Consider the following 14715-nt stretch of genomic DNA (forward strand, 5'->3'; position numbering starts at 1 on the left):
ATAATAAATGGGTTTAAGACCAAGGTCAAGTCTTAACAGCAAAAGTGGGGTATTCACTGGTAAATTAAGGATCACCCGTAAGAATTTATTCTTAGCAAGTTCTAAGTGCTTTAGGCTCTCCAACCCCCATAACTCAGCCCCATATAAGGCCGCTCCCAACCCTTTTGCCCTGTGTAGTTCCAGGATTGGGGCGGACGGTCGAAAAGCAGATCCCCTGACCCTCCCAGCTATTGCACAGTCGACATGTTGAAGAATTAAAACACTCTTTTCTCTTTACCCCATATATATCTCACCTTACAGAGATCCCTGAGTTTAACCCCATTGAAGCTAAAGTTTTTATGGGCGACCTGGGGGACCATAAAATACCCAAAATATACTGCACACTTATCAACAATACCCCCACTACACTACACAAAACAAGAGAGGCATGGCAACAGGACTTAGGGCCCTTAGAGGAGGATTACTGGGTAGAGGCTCTGGAATCCCTGCTCAGCGCAGCTATTGAGGCCCGCCTGCGTCTTATTCAATTCAAGTACTTACACAGAGCCTATTATACCAGACACAGGCTGTGGTGTGCTGGGCTCATTGCATCCCCGCATTGCTTACGCTGTAAATCTCCGGAGGGTACCATCCTACATACTGTCTGGTCCTGCCCCACACTGTCAAGGTTCTGGAAGGGGGTTTTCGCATGCTTGTCCGAGGTGTTGGGGTGGGACATTGCATCCTCACTGAGGCTCGCCATGTTGCATATTACGGAGGATTTTGGCGGAAAAAGATATAAGCGCCACCTCTTATTTCTGGGTCTTACTCTGGCAAAATGAAATGTCGCCCAGCTCTGGAAAGGCAAATCTCCACCGTCACTTGAGGTATGGAAAAGGGGTCTAGACTTCTGTATGGGCTTGGAACTCCCGGTCTTTGAAGCAAGGGAATGCCCCCGTAAACATTACAACATTTGGAAGAGGTGGGCTGACTATAGGGGATTATATCTGAAGCCTCCTCCCCCCCTCCCACTCCCCCGTCCGAGGCTGAGGAACCATTGCTATGAGACCAGCTGACTGGCATTCACATAGTGCTTTTATTCAATGTGACTATGGGTGGCGAACATTTTCCCTACATTCAGTACTGTGGTATTTGTTGAACATAGGTACTGTGGCACTGTTGTTTCCTGTTTCTTTTTCTTTTCAGTTCTTATTTTTTCCAGCAATATATCTTCTGTGTAATCAATCCTCTATTATTGCTGAAAATGTTGACTTTCATGTATTCTACCCTACATACTTACCTTGGGTGCCCTACAAGACCCTTGTATTGTACTGGCTGTCAACAATAACATTATGTTGTAAAAAAAAAAAAAAAAATCTATTTGGGGTGTCCAGACTAGGCTGTCACTGATTCGAACTCCCAAGTAGTCAAATACCTTGACCTGCTCCAAGACTTGAGTGCCCAACCTCAATTTACCCTTGGTGGATTTATAGGGGTTAAATACCATGTATTTAGTTTTGGAGCAGTTGATTTCTAAGCCCCTGTCCTTACAGGCTTAATTTATTAAGGACATTCTGGATCCCCATTGGCGTCTTTGATATAAGCAGCGTGTCGCCAGCGAATAGCAAGGAGGGCACAGGGCTGCCTGCTAGTTTCAGGGGTTCACCTCTACAATTAAACAGCTCTCCTATGAGCCCGTTTATGTACATTGTAAAAAGGGTTGGGCAAGGACACAGCCCTGTCGTACTCCCTTACGAACCAGAATGTCAATGGATAAACTACCATTTAGGTTCCACCTGACTTAAGCGTAATTATCTTGATGCAGGCTAATCAAGATTTAAAGTAAGTAGGTAGGGAGTACTAAATCTCGAAGGGCAGTCCAGAGTTGGGTACGGTCTATGGAATCAAAAGCTGTTTTAAGATCAACAAACATAACATAAAAACCTGATCTAAAGTGCTTGTAAAAACTGAGGGAGTCCTGGGAACTAAACTTGTGTACACTTGAGAACATAGACTGGGAGGTAGCTTTGATGCACCACCGTGAGGTGGCCATTAAATCCTGTCTTTATCTCATTCAATACAAGATTCTACATAGGGTCTATTCCGATAGGACCCGGCTCCACCGTATGGGCCGAGACAGTGACCCCAATTGCCTGATATGTGGACAAACACAGGGGGATTTCTATCATACCATCTGGGGCTGCCCCGACATACAGATTTACTGGGAAATGGTGTTGGGTGAACTGAGCAAGGTTCTAGACATAACATTACCATTGGACCCTAAATTTATACTGCTGGGCATTCCCGGGGATGTACACTTAGGCCGCCAACAGCTAATTTTCGCCTTGTTAGCTCTGGTGGTGGCAAAACGGGACGTAGCTCGAACATGGGGAGCGACAGCGCCACCTCAGCTCCGAGAATGGAAGACGGCAATGGATATGTACATGGCGGCAGAAAGGGTCACATATAAGGCGAGGGGCAACCGGAGAAAGTTCCGTAGTGTATGGGGAAATGGAGGGTATATTATGGACTGGATGGAGGACTGGGTGATGATTAGCGGGCCTTCCAGAGGTTCTTACTTTCCCTCTAGACATGACCGCCGACCCAATCGTCCCTGAGCACTCCAGACGGGGAAGAAACATAGGACACTGCAGTGGAGAATGGTGAATGGGTGGGACATAAAAGCTCCAGACACCCGAAGGGATGACGATGTTGGACTATCTGTGATGTAGATTGTATATGTATGCCTTTGCAGGACTGTAACCATAGGGACTCCGCTTTCTTTTGTTTTCTGTTTTGTACAAAATACAAATAAAAACATTTTTGGAAAAAAATAAAGTGCTTGTAAAAGCACTCAATCCTGCCTGCAGGTTTGATAATATATTATTCTCCTTGATCCAGTCTTGGTGTCTTGGATCCTGGTTAAAATGATTTTACAAAAAAAAATTTGGGGGACATCTATAATGCTAATAGGCCTGTAATTCGAAGGTGACCCCTTGTCTCTCTTTTTAAATATCTCCCTTTTTAAATATCGGGATTATTTCCGCACCTCTCCAGGTCGCAGGAATATCTCCACCGGGCAGGATGGCATTAAAAACAGTTTGTAACAGCGGTCCCCATATTGTGGGCTCCGATTTAAACAGATCTCCCGGTAGCTTGTCCAAGCCTGGAGCTTTCCCTTTCTGCAGAGAACTAATAACATTAACGGTTTCCTCTATTGTGATGCTTATTTCATCAGCTTGTGCTTGATCTGTACTACTCAACTGTGGGTCTAGATAAAATTCATCCAGTTTGTCTGCATAGAGATGCGTGAAATACTCCTCCCAAACATGGGGCTGTATATAGAAGTCAGTTTCGGTTTTCTGTTTGGGTGTCCCTTTCGACAAGAGATGCCAGAATAGTTGGCCGTCCTTCAGCCTTGACGCTTCTACAAGTGTGCGCCAATTTTCTGACTCCCAGTCCCTTTTTGCCTTAGCCTGTGTCTTTTTGTACAGATTCCTACTGTTTTTTAATGTATGGCCGAGATTCTTTCTTAACTGCCACAATTAATTAATCTCTGGCTTTCCTGTAAGCCTCATTATACCATTGGGCAGTGCTCGGTTGAATAAAATTTAAATTACACTGTTTATAAAAAAAGGGCCTTGGGGTAAAAATTAATTGTTGGACGATAGCCATGATGTCATCATCACTAGCATCAGAGTTGCTCACAACAGGAAGGACCTGTGCGACCTAAGCATACATTTTTGGGAGGAGTTTACCATCAGCCAGTACCTTTGGCCATTTTATTCTTTTGTTTTTATTGGTGGTAAGAACAGGGACCACCATCTGCCGAGATCGTCCATGTAAGATTGCTAGGCCAGACAGCGTCAGTGCCAAAGCATTATGATCTCTGTCCTCCTGATTTAATATGATCATGTCATTAACGTTTGGCCATAGGTCAAGGTCAACTAAGATGTAATCGATCCTACTCCTTGCTTTCCCCCTCTTAAACGTATAACATGCTTCTGCGTCCGAACGGGTCTGACCATTACAAGCTCGTACACCATAGGCGAGGGTGAAAGATAATACCTATTGCCCCACCTTAGTACATTTCTTAATCACTGGGGTCTGAAGCTTGTCGATCCCTCTAGCTTGATCTTCTTCCTGCAGTATCTCTTGTACATAGTTAACTGGCTCAAATGTTATATTAAAATCACCAGCGACTGTGAGTTGGTACTTTTCCCTAGATGTATCGAGGTAGTTAGATAGTGAGGTTATCGTGTCTGATGGCTTGTGGGGGCTGCTAAATCGATTATATGTGTTAAACAACTTAAGGTGGATATTTTATTTCGGTAATCTCAGTTCTAGACTGAGTATCTCTTCTGAACCTAGTTTCAAAAGCATGCTTTTACAAACCAGGGAGGTCTTAACCCAGATCAGTAACCCACCAGCTGGACGACCAGCTGGAGAATGCCTGGCCTCTATACTAAAAGTAGTAAATCCTAATCTATGTACCTGCTCAATTGCCCAGTTTCTTGAAACAGACATAGATGGAAACCATCCACTAAATTACACCATTCTGGGTCATTTAACTTTGACCTTATTCCTGCAATATTCCAAGATAAGATTTTCAAATCCTGTGCATTTTCCCCACACACCTGGGATTGGCGTCTAGTTGTAGATTTTACTCTCTGTAGATCTAAGTGTTGTGGCTGATGGCATAACTTGGTAACTGGGCCAAAGATAACAGTTTCACTAGAGTTGTTAATATTAGTAGCTCCTTCTAGTTGAATAGCAGGGACTACCTTATGTGTCATTTGGGATTCAGATGTTTTGGGGTTTAGTCAGTCAGGTGAGTCCAAATCAGTGTGGGCTTGGTATGTGTTTCTAGTTTCCAGGTGAAAAAACTCCTGTCTCATCTTTGGTTTCTCAGTGTAAGACATGTCAATTGAAGCGTTTGGGCCTACGTATTCGAGGTGTCTATTAAAAAACCCAAGTGGCACAATGTCAATCCCTTGTCTAGGCCTCTGGTTCGGGGGAATCTTTCCCCTGCTAAGCAACTGCCCTGCAAGCATCGGTGTCCTGCAGTTTATAACTATGCAGTCTCCAGTTGAGGTCTTGCGTAACGGTCCAACCCATCTTACACGTCTTACAAATAAGATTTCATGATAGTTAGTATTCAAGAAGTTTGTGTTCTGGGATAGCCAGTAGCACACTTTATTTTTCAGCTGGTTGTGTGATTCTTTATAATTATCCTAAGCTGGAGGGATGTTAGTTAGAATTGCCACGTATGGGCAGCACTCTGGGGGAAGATGTAATGTTACCAGATTTGCCCGATCGTTCCGATCATTAACATCAATTATTTCAGGGGAAGTCTGCTTACTGTGTTCAGTAATGTTCCCTATGGAAATAATACTAAGTGCGGCGAGTCCAATATTACTAGGAGGCAACCTTTTCCTCCCCGAGTGACTAACACATAAGGGTTCCATTGGTTTTTGTGATACCTCCCTCGGATTACACCTATTTTTTCCAGTGTTGGGGACACAGGATGGTAATTCTATGTTCCTATAGCGATTTTTCTCACTAGTGTGTGGACCTCCATAGAGAGGTTCCTCCCCTTCTTGACTTTTCCTTCGCTCCCCTTCCCCAGACAATAAATCGGCAAGAGATTTTTGAATTGATTTCACACTTGACGCCAATTTATCAAGCCTGTCTAAAATGGGCAGGAAATTATTGGATATTGTTTTTTCCAAGCATGTCATTAAGATTTCATAGTTTGCGGGGATAGGGTTAGGGGATGGCGAGTCTGAGTCTGTCAAAGATGGTACTGATTGTCTTGTTTCAATAAACACTTCCGGAGCAGATTCCTGTTTTTTTCCTGGATCTAGTCCTTACAGCCGATAGGGGTTCCAGATGTTTCACCTTCTTTTTCTTTTTAACTGGGGTATTCCATAACGGAGTTGCCATTGATCGTTGTGAGGGGCACTTGGCTGTAGATAGAGCTAATGGGCTTTTATCTTGTACGTGAGTTCCCTGTTCAGTGTCACTTGGCAAGCCATTATGCACTTGGTCCTCAATTATAGCTACAGCCAGACCCCCTTCTACAGAAAGCTGTCGCTCAGCTACCAAAATTTGCTTATCAATGGCCTTAGCAGCCCGTAGGAGGAAACAATCAAGTGTGGAATTCTGCAAATACTTGGGGGTGTTCACCCTTTCCCCTGTTTGCTTCAGTTTAGCCATCATTCCAGAAACGGAAGAGGAGTAAGGAAAAAAAAACAGGGAAAGCTAATTAGAAAACAGTTAGTTAGGCTGAAGCATTCAGACTTACTTGTACAGACGATCAAAGTTCAGGTTGCTCCTTGGAGATTCTAGCGCAGAATTTATGGAGGCGGATGCGTGGAGATAGCAAGACCAAAAACCAAGAGACTATGCGCCTCGGGCGCGGCAAATTCACGTTGGCGCCTCCTGGCGCGAAGACCACTGGGGGATGCAGTCCCTGAGATAAGGTGCAGCGTGGTAAAGTGCGGCGTACTAAAACAGGCTCCGGCGCTGCTGGAGCCCAGGTCCGGTTTTATGCGCCTCTGGGCACGGCAAATTCACGTTGGCGCCTCCTGGCGCAAAGACCACTGGGGGATGCAGTCCACGAGGTAAGTTACGGCGTGGTAAAGTGCAGCATGCAAAGGGCGTCACGATTAGACCAATCCATTACAAAGAAGGGTTTTGCAATTTTTTCTCTCAATTTCTTTACAATCGGGGCACCCGCGTTTTAGCTTAAGATGTTTAAAGCTAAAGCACACGTGCTTGCATTGTTAAACAAGCATTGGCATAGCCAATAGGTCTCGCTTTTGGGACCTTATAAGTATTTAGTTATGCAGCACAATATCCTTGGTGCAACAACATCAACCGTTGCATGGCTAAACACTTATAAGGTCCCCGAGGCGAGACCTATTGACTATGCCAATGCTTGTTTCCTCTTTGCCTGTGTGCTGCCTTCTGCTACTCCCATAGGAAGAGGAGAACGTCAGTCGATATTGTTTTTGTGAAGGAAGGCGCCCCTTCCTGCATAAAAACAATCCGTCCTATGTTGGTGCTAGGCAGCAATTTGTGCGCCAATGCACGGGGAAAGGACAGGAATGCACCGTATTTCATAAATATGGTGCATTCATGCCCTTACGCATTGGCATGGGGCAGCGCAGCAAGATGACTTGCAGCACTTTCCTATGCCAATTCCTCATAAATGTGGCCCTTTGTCTTTAGCTACACCTTTGACCACGTCCCCATGCTCACTGACTTTTGGTTTTTGTAAATACTGTTTAATATTTTTTCCCCACTGTAAAAATTATTTGCTATGGGATTTTTTTTTTTTTATGGTGGTCCATAGTTGTCGATGATGAGTACCACCAGGTTCTAGATATGTTTGTCAGGAAGGGGGAATTACGCCTAAAATATTTTAATTAACACAACACACAAAGGGTTGAGGCAAAGATCCTGCACCTATTACTAATGGTGGTCTGATAATATTGCAATAGTGCTGAAAAAAACAGGAAGTGCACCCTTCTCCACTTCCTAATGGGTAAACCCAAATACAATCAAAGACAGAAAACGGAATTAGCACCCATCATTTGAAAAGTCTCATTAAAATTGATTAGGACATGAAACATCTATAGCGACCAGTAGAAGAAGCAGGTCCAAAATTTGCTTGTAGTCGAAAACAAGTGTTCTTTATTCAAACATATTCAAATGCTTAAAATCCAAAGACCATAAAAGTGAATCTTTTAGCCAACGCGTTTCATCTCTATCGAGACTTCTTAGGGCTCAAAGTTAAATATTTATAGAATCAATTGTATTCCACTTAGGAAAAGAAAAGTTTCAATGGCACAGATGAATGTTGTTGCACAATAGTTGTTTTCTCCATAAGGGATTGCTTTGATGGTGGAGCTAGGGTGTGAGCTGGTTGCGTGCAAAACACTATTGCACGCAGTACTTTTCTTAAAGATTTCACTATGTATGTTCCCTTCACACACGTACAATCTTAAATCCAAGAATTCAATCTCACTAGTAGAATGCTTAATCGTCAACTTCACGTTAAAAGCATTTGCATTAAGATATGTATGGTAGGCATTCAGACTCTCAGTCGAGCCATTCCAAATCATGATGATATCATCTATATAACGGGCATAGAAAATTATGCTGTCACACCAGGTTTCTGCTGCCGGGTCCCAGGCATGCTCCATCTCAAACAGACCCATAAAAAGGTTTGCATAGGATGGAGCAAACCTGGAGCCCATCGCAGTACCCTGTTTCTGCAGAAACCATTCTCCATCATGCAAAAATGCATTTTGTGTCAATATCAATTCAGCCATATCCAATAGCATCAAAGTGTGCTCAAGTTTTTGAGCACCACGTTTAAACAGAAAATGCTTTAAGGCCCGTATGCCTTGCTCTTGTTTTATACAGGTGTATAGACTTTCGACGTCCATCGTTACAAAAAGTAACTCCACATGATCCCATGTGAAGTCCTCTAATTTGCTAAGTAGATCACCACTATCCCTTAAATAAGGGGGGAGATTTTGCACAATGGGCTTGAGATAGAAATCCACATATTCCGCTATACGTTCTGTAGGCCCACCATTACCGGAGATAATCGGTCTACCAGGAGGGAAAATACCCCCTTTATGTACTTTGGGCAAAATATATATGCATGGAAATCTTGCATGGAAATCTTGAGTGATAGGCCTGCAGGTATCGATATTCTTGATCGGACAACAAACATGATTCATGCCAGTCACACAGTCTTGCATTGATCGCAGTTTCAATTAAAAATGTAGGATTTTGACTTAGCTTTTCATAACAAGAGAGATCTGTAAATTGTCTGTTAATTTCACCATGATAATCACAGCGATTCATTATAACTATACTACCACCCTTGTCGGCTTCTCTTATTCCTATATTTTCATAATTTTTCAGAGTATTCAATAAAGTCCAATCTTTTGTTGTCCTATTTGTGTGATGTTAACACTTATTGGGTGATGGATGTTGATCTTCAAGCTTATGAAGATCTCTAGTTACTTTGTTGTAAAATTCATCTATGACTGAATCATTAGATTATGGTGGCATAAATTTGGAAGTGGTGCGTAACCCGCTGTCATTGTTAAGATCTTCATAAATGCCCAGCATATTGGTAAACTGTACAATATCGCCAATCTGATCCTCATCATATAAAGTAGCTAGCAAATGTGAGCTATGAATATCTTCAATAGATGGTGTATTATCAGAGTGATTTAATACAGATATACGAGGCATGGAGGGATGTTCTTCAAAGTATTTTTTTATTTTTAGTTTGCGTATAAACTTAAATTGGTCCAAATGAACCTTCTCAAAATTGCATTTATTAGTTGGACAGTAACTGAGACCTTTGCAAAGCACATCTAATTTGTGTTTCTCAAATTCCTTAGTGGACAAGTTAATCACACTTAGTTCATTGGTATCAATGGTGTCACACAGGTTCAAATCAGCATTACAAAGTAAGTTATCTATGTTTTCATGTTGGAACCTTGTTCTCTTACTTTTGTTCCTGATCTGGTATTTTTTGCCACCCCGCCTTGTTCTTCATCTATGTTTTTCTTTCGATTGCCTAGACGGTATCGCTGCACCTCTTGTAAAAAAACAGACAATGTACTGTCTGTTGGGGCACTGCTGGGTCCTTCTCCTGGGTCACTCTCTGCTGATGAAAGCGAGATACTGCTAGATGATATACTGGTGTTGGCCCTAGGATCAGATGTCATCTGTGCTTTATTGGCAACATCATCATATTTCCTAGCAAATGTGAATATACGTCCTTTCTTATAATCGCCCTCATCTCTTACAATTTTGCTGTGTTTTTTCTCCTTCAAGTACAGTTGATAACTGTTAAGTTCTCTCTTTAGAATTTCATTATGTTTCAAAATCACATCTTTCAGATTGGATTCATTAATCTCTCCCAAATGGTCTTTGGATTTTAAACATTTGAATATATTTGAATAAAGAACACTTGTTTTCAACTAGAAGCAAATTTTGGACCTGCTTCTTCTACTGGTCACTATGGATGTTTCATGTCCTAATCAATTTTAATGAGACTTTTCAAATGATGGGTGCTAACTCCGTTTTCTGTCTTTGATTGTATTTGGGTTTACCCAATAGGAATTGGAGAAGGGTGCAGTTCCTGGTTTCTTCAGCACCATCGCAATCTAATCAGACCACCATTAGTAATAGGTGCAGGATCTTTGCCTCAACCCTTTGTGTGTTGTGTTAATTGTTATATTGTGGGCACCCTGCACTGTTACTTGGCATCACACAACAATTATATATTGTACAATAGAAAAATGGATTTTAATGATAATCGCGAGCAAACGTTTGATGACTTATTTAGCGATAAGACTAAGGGCAGGTCAGTTGTGCAGGATTTAACAACTGTAATAAATGAAGGATTAAAAGCAAAATTTACACGCCTTGAAAAATTGAAAAAAGCTGAGCTAGCTAAGTGGTGGGATGGTGCTACACTTAAGAAATACATTGAGAACAAACGCATTCCAAGAGGTCTAAGAATCATGATATTTCCAAGTTTTGAGGATTTGGATGAGGACCTCTTAGCTGATTGGGAGGAAGACTTATATTCGGCATTCTATAGAATGATGATGACACTTATTACCAACTCAGAGAGGAAAGTGAAAAAAATCAGAGAGGAGATAACGGAACTAGAGAGAGAGATTAATGAATCCAATCTGAAAGATGTGATTTTGAAAAATAATGAAATTCTAAAGAGAGAACTTAACAGTTATCAACTGTACTTGAAGGAGAAAAAACACAGAAAAATTGTAAGAGATGAGGGCGATTATAAGAAAGGACGTATATTCACCTTTGCTAGGAAATATGATGATGTTGCCAATAAAGCACAGATGACATCTGATCCTAGGGCCAACACCAGTATATCATCTAGCAGTATCTCGCTTTCATCAGCAGAGAGTGACCCAGGAGCAGGACCCAGCAGTGCCCCAACAGACAGTACATCGTCTGTTTTTTTACAAGAGGTGCAGAGATACCGTCAAGCCAATCGAAAGAAAAACATAGACGAAGAACAAGGCGGGGTGGCAAAAAATACCAGATCAGGAACAAAAGTAAGAGAACAAGGTTCCAACATGAAAAAATAGATAGGAGGGGGGTGGGCGCACACTGCCTCACACTCCAGCTCTCAGTTTGCCCTGATGCATCATAATAAATGCAGTGCATGATAACACTTTCTTCTGTGTCAGGCTTTTTGTGTTTCACCCTTGTTGGTGCAGCCAGTGCTGTGTATCTCTAGACACGTGTTTCAGGATAATTGTCCTTCTTCAGTAGAGAGCAACACTTTTTTGGGGGTGCTGGAGATGCTGCCCAAAGTCTTCTCAGGTTTCAGTACCACTCGCTGGGCGCAGGTGCATCAACCAGAGCTCGTCAGCTCGTTAGCTCAAGGGAGCCTTTTCAAATAGGAGGGGGGTGGGCGCACACTGCCTCACACTCCAGCTCTCAGTTTGCCCCGATGCATCATAATAAATGCAGTGCATGATAACACTTTCTTCTGTGTCAGGCTTTTTGTTTTTCACCCTTGTTGGTGCAGCCAGTGCTGTGTATCTCTAGACACGTGTTTCAGGATAATTGTCCTTCTTCAGGTCAGAGCAACACTTTTTGGGGGTGCTGGAGATGCTGCCCAAAGTCTTCTCAGGTTTCAGTACCACTCGCTGGGCGCAGGTGCATCAACCAGAGCTCGTCAGCTCGTTAGCTCAAGGGAGCCTTTTCAAATAGGAGGGGGGTGGGCGCACACTGCCTCACACTCCAGCTCTCAGTTTGCCCCGATGCATCATAATAAATGCAGTGCATGATAACACTTTCTTCTGTGTCAGGCTTTTTGTTTTTCACCCTTGTTGGTGCAGCCAGTGCTGTGTATCTCTAGACATGTGTTTCAGGATAATTGTCCTTCTTCAGTAGAGAGCAACACTTTTTTGGGGGTGCTGGAGATGCTGCCCAAAGTCTTCTCAGGTTTCAGTACCACTCGCTGGGCGCAGGTGCATCAACCAGAGCTCGTCAGCTCGTTAGCTCAAGGGAGCCTTTTCAAATAGGAGGGGGTGGGCGCACACTGCCTCACACTCAAGCTCTCAGTTTGCCCCGATGCATCATAATAAATGCAGTGCATGATAACACTTTCTTCTGTGTCAGGCTTTTTGTTTTTCACCCTTGTTGGTGCAGCCAGTGCTGTCTATCTCTAGACACGTGTTTCAGGATAATTGTCCTTCTTCAGTAGAGAGCAACACTTTTTTGAGGGTGCTGGAGATCCTGCCCAAAGTCTTCTCAGGTTTCAGTACCACTCGCTGGGCGCAGGTGCATCAACCAGAGCTCGTCAGCTCGTTAGCTAATTCCGTTTCCTGCCTAAAATATTTTGACAAGATGGTCTTGGCATCAAAAGGTTTGAAGGGTATAAACTCATGCAACAAAACCAAATCTGTGTTTAGTCAGACCTAAAAAAGAAGTTATTAGAAATAGAGTAAAAAGTGAAGAAAAAAAACACTTTTACGTGTTTCTTTATCTGTATCCATTTCACAAATGTTCCATTATACTGAAGACATTCGAAATGTTTAATATTTTTTTTAATTATTGCTGCAATGGTGAGATAATGTCTTCAACAAATGTAACTTGACCAATACTGGTAAGTAAGCGCACACTGCTGGAGTCCTTTTTTGGCACTTCTGGAGTACAGTTCTAGAAGTCCAGAAACATTCTGGCAGTCAAGATTTAAGTAAGCTGTAGCACATGACATTGGTATTTAGATCTGACAGGTACAATGCTTTGCAAAAAAGAGTCTTGGTGTGAGATAGCGATTCTGCGAATGACCAGGCAACATGATGTTAGCAGGCAGAATTAGCAATTTCTTTCTCTGAAGTTTCATATGATAAAAGCAGGAAGTGGTGAGCTTAGTGACCTGGCATGAGCAATCGAGTTTATCATCAAAGGCGAAGCCCAGATTGCACACTGTTGACATGGCTGTAGAACAGATACACTGAGGGCCTTACCCAATGAAAACCTTGATCTTTTCATAGTTTAATTTAAAGCAGTTTCTTTTCATCCAGGATACCAGAAATGGAAGTGCCACCTGAGTATCATGAAAAGCCCAAAACCAGGCCTGCTCCTACTCAAAAATAGAATTTGATTTACATAATTAAGTCCGTTGTTTATTGACTTCCTTTTCGGTAACTTTTGCATTTAAACGGCTGCAAAGAAATAGGGCTGAAGTTGCTGGCAATGGTCGAAGTTGCTGAGAATGGTTGAATCTGCATTGTGTGTCTTAAGAACCAGGACCACAATGGCTTTTTTCAGCAGTAGGGAATGGTTTCAGTTTTAAATAATGCATAATTAAGAGAAGACATGATAGGAGCCAAAATGTGATTGGACATTTGAAAGAAATTGGCAAGGCAGGGATCCTGCGGGGAACCAAGAATGATGGTTTTAATGTCATTGATGCAATAGAACTATAAAAGAATGGTATTGTTGGTGTCTAACTTTGCTATTTCAGCTTTGTCGTGGATCACGAATGTCTCATCTGTATCAAAAGTGGCATAAACAGCCTCAATTTTGGAGTAAAACAAAGATGAGTTTCACATAGATCAAGCAAAGGTAATATAGTCATATCACAAGACAAGTCTGCAAGTTCCTTCACAATCTTAAACTCGCCTTTGGGACCTTATAAGTATTTAATTATGCAGCGCAATATCATTGGTACAACATCAACTGTTGCATGGCTAAACACTTATAATGTCCCAAAGGCGAGACCTATTGGCTATGCCAATGCTTGTTTCTGTAGCACTTTACCCCTTCGCTGTCTTCTTTAAAGCACTGATTTGGAACACAAGACCTAAGACAGAGAAGGACATGAGATGGCAGCTGGCACTAGACATAGGGGGAGTGTAAAACAGATGGGAGGTGGGTACATGACATTATGTAAAAGTGTCTAAATGTGCAGTGCTTAAATGCCCCAAAGTTGTCGTAGAGCACTACAGAGGGGCAGAAGGGAAATGAGGGCTGAGAGTGAGGATGAGAGAGACACACCAGTGATCTATGAAAGGAGAGCGGGGTAATTCTGGGATTAAGAGATGCTTTGGGAATGTAAACATGAAATGACACGATGAAGCAACTATTTAATTTAAAATGAGGGTGGCTCCTTTAAATGCGGAGAACTGGTCAGTATGGCTAGGGTCATGGTGACATTGTGCCTGACCCACCCACACAAAGGAGTCTTAAAACTCTCCCCTAGACTGTGAGAACAAAGTGTGTGCTGGAGCCTAAGCTCACCTCTGGTGTACACGAAGAAGAGTGGTAATAATCTTTGATTTTTATAGCGCTTAGGGCGGCATAGGTTTGGAAAAGAGTGCTAGATTAAAAAAAATAATAATAAAGTAGTATAATGAGTACAGGAGTTCGGGTAGCCGAAACTGAATCTAAACACGAATAATAAACCTGCTTTGCATTTGAAAATGAATTATCTGCAATGGTCCCCAAGTACTATTTCCTTGTATTAAAAGGGACTAAAACATTGAAGTAAAGTTCCAAAATAATATGACACGTAAACAAATACCCAGTCTACATGCTGCAAAAGTTGATCAGAGCAGTAAGTCATTTTACTAGACGAAATCGGAATGTTTTTATTTATTTGAGAAGACCAAGCACATTGCAAAATGCAGCCCTGGCAAAAAT

The sequence above is a fragment of the Triturus cristatus genome, chromosome 6 (assembly GCF_964204655.1).
Source record: "Triturus cristatus chromosome 6, aTriCri1.1, whole genome shotgun sequence".
Taxonomy (NCBI): domain Eukaryota; kingdom Metazoa; phylum Chordata; class Amphibia; order Caudata; family Salamandridae; genus Triturus; species Triturus cristatus.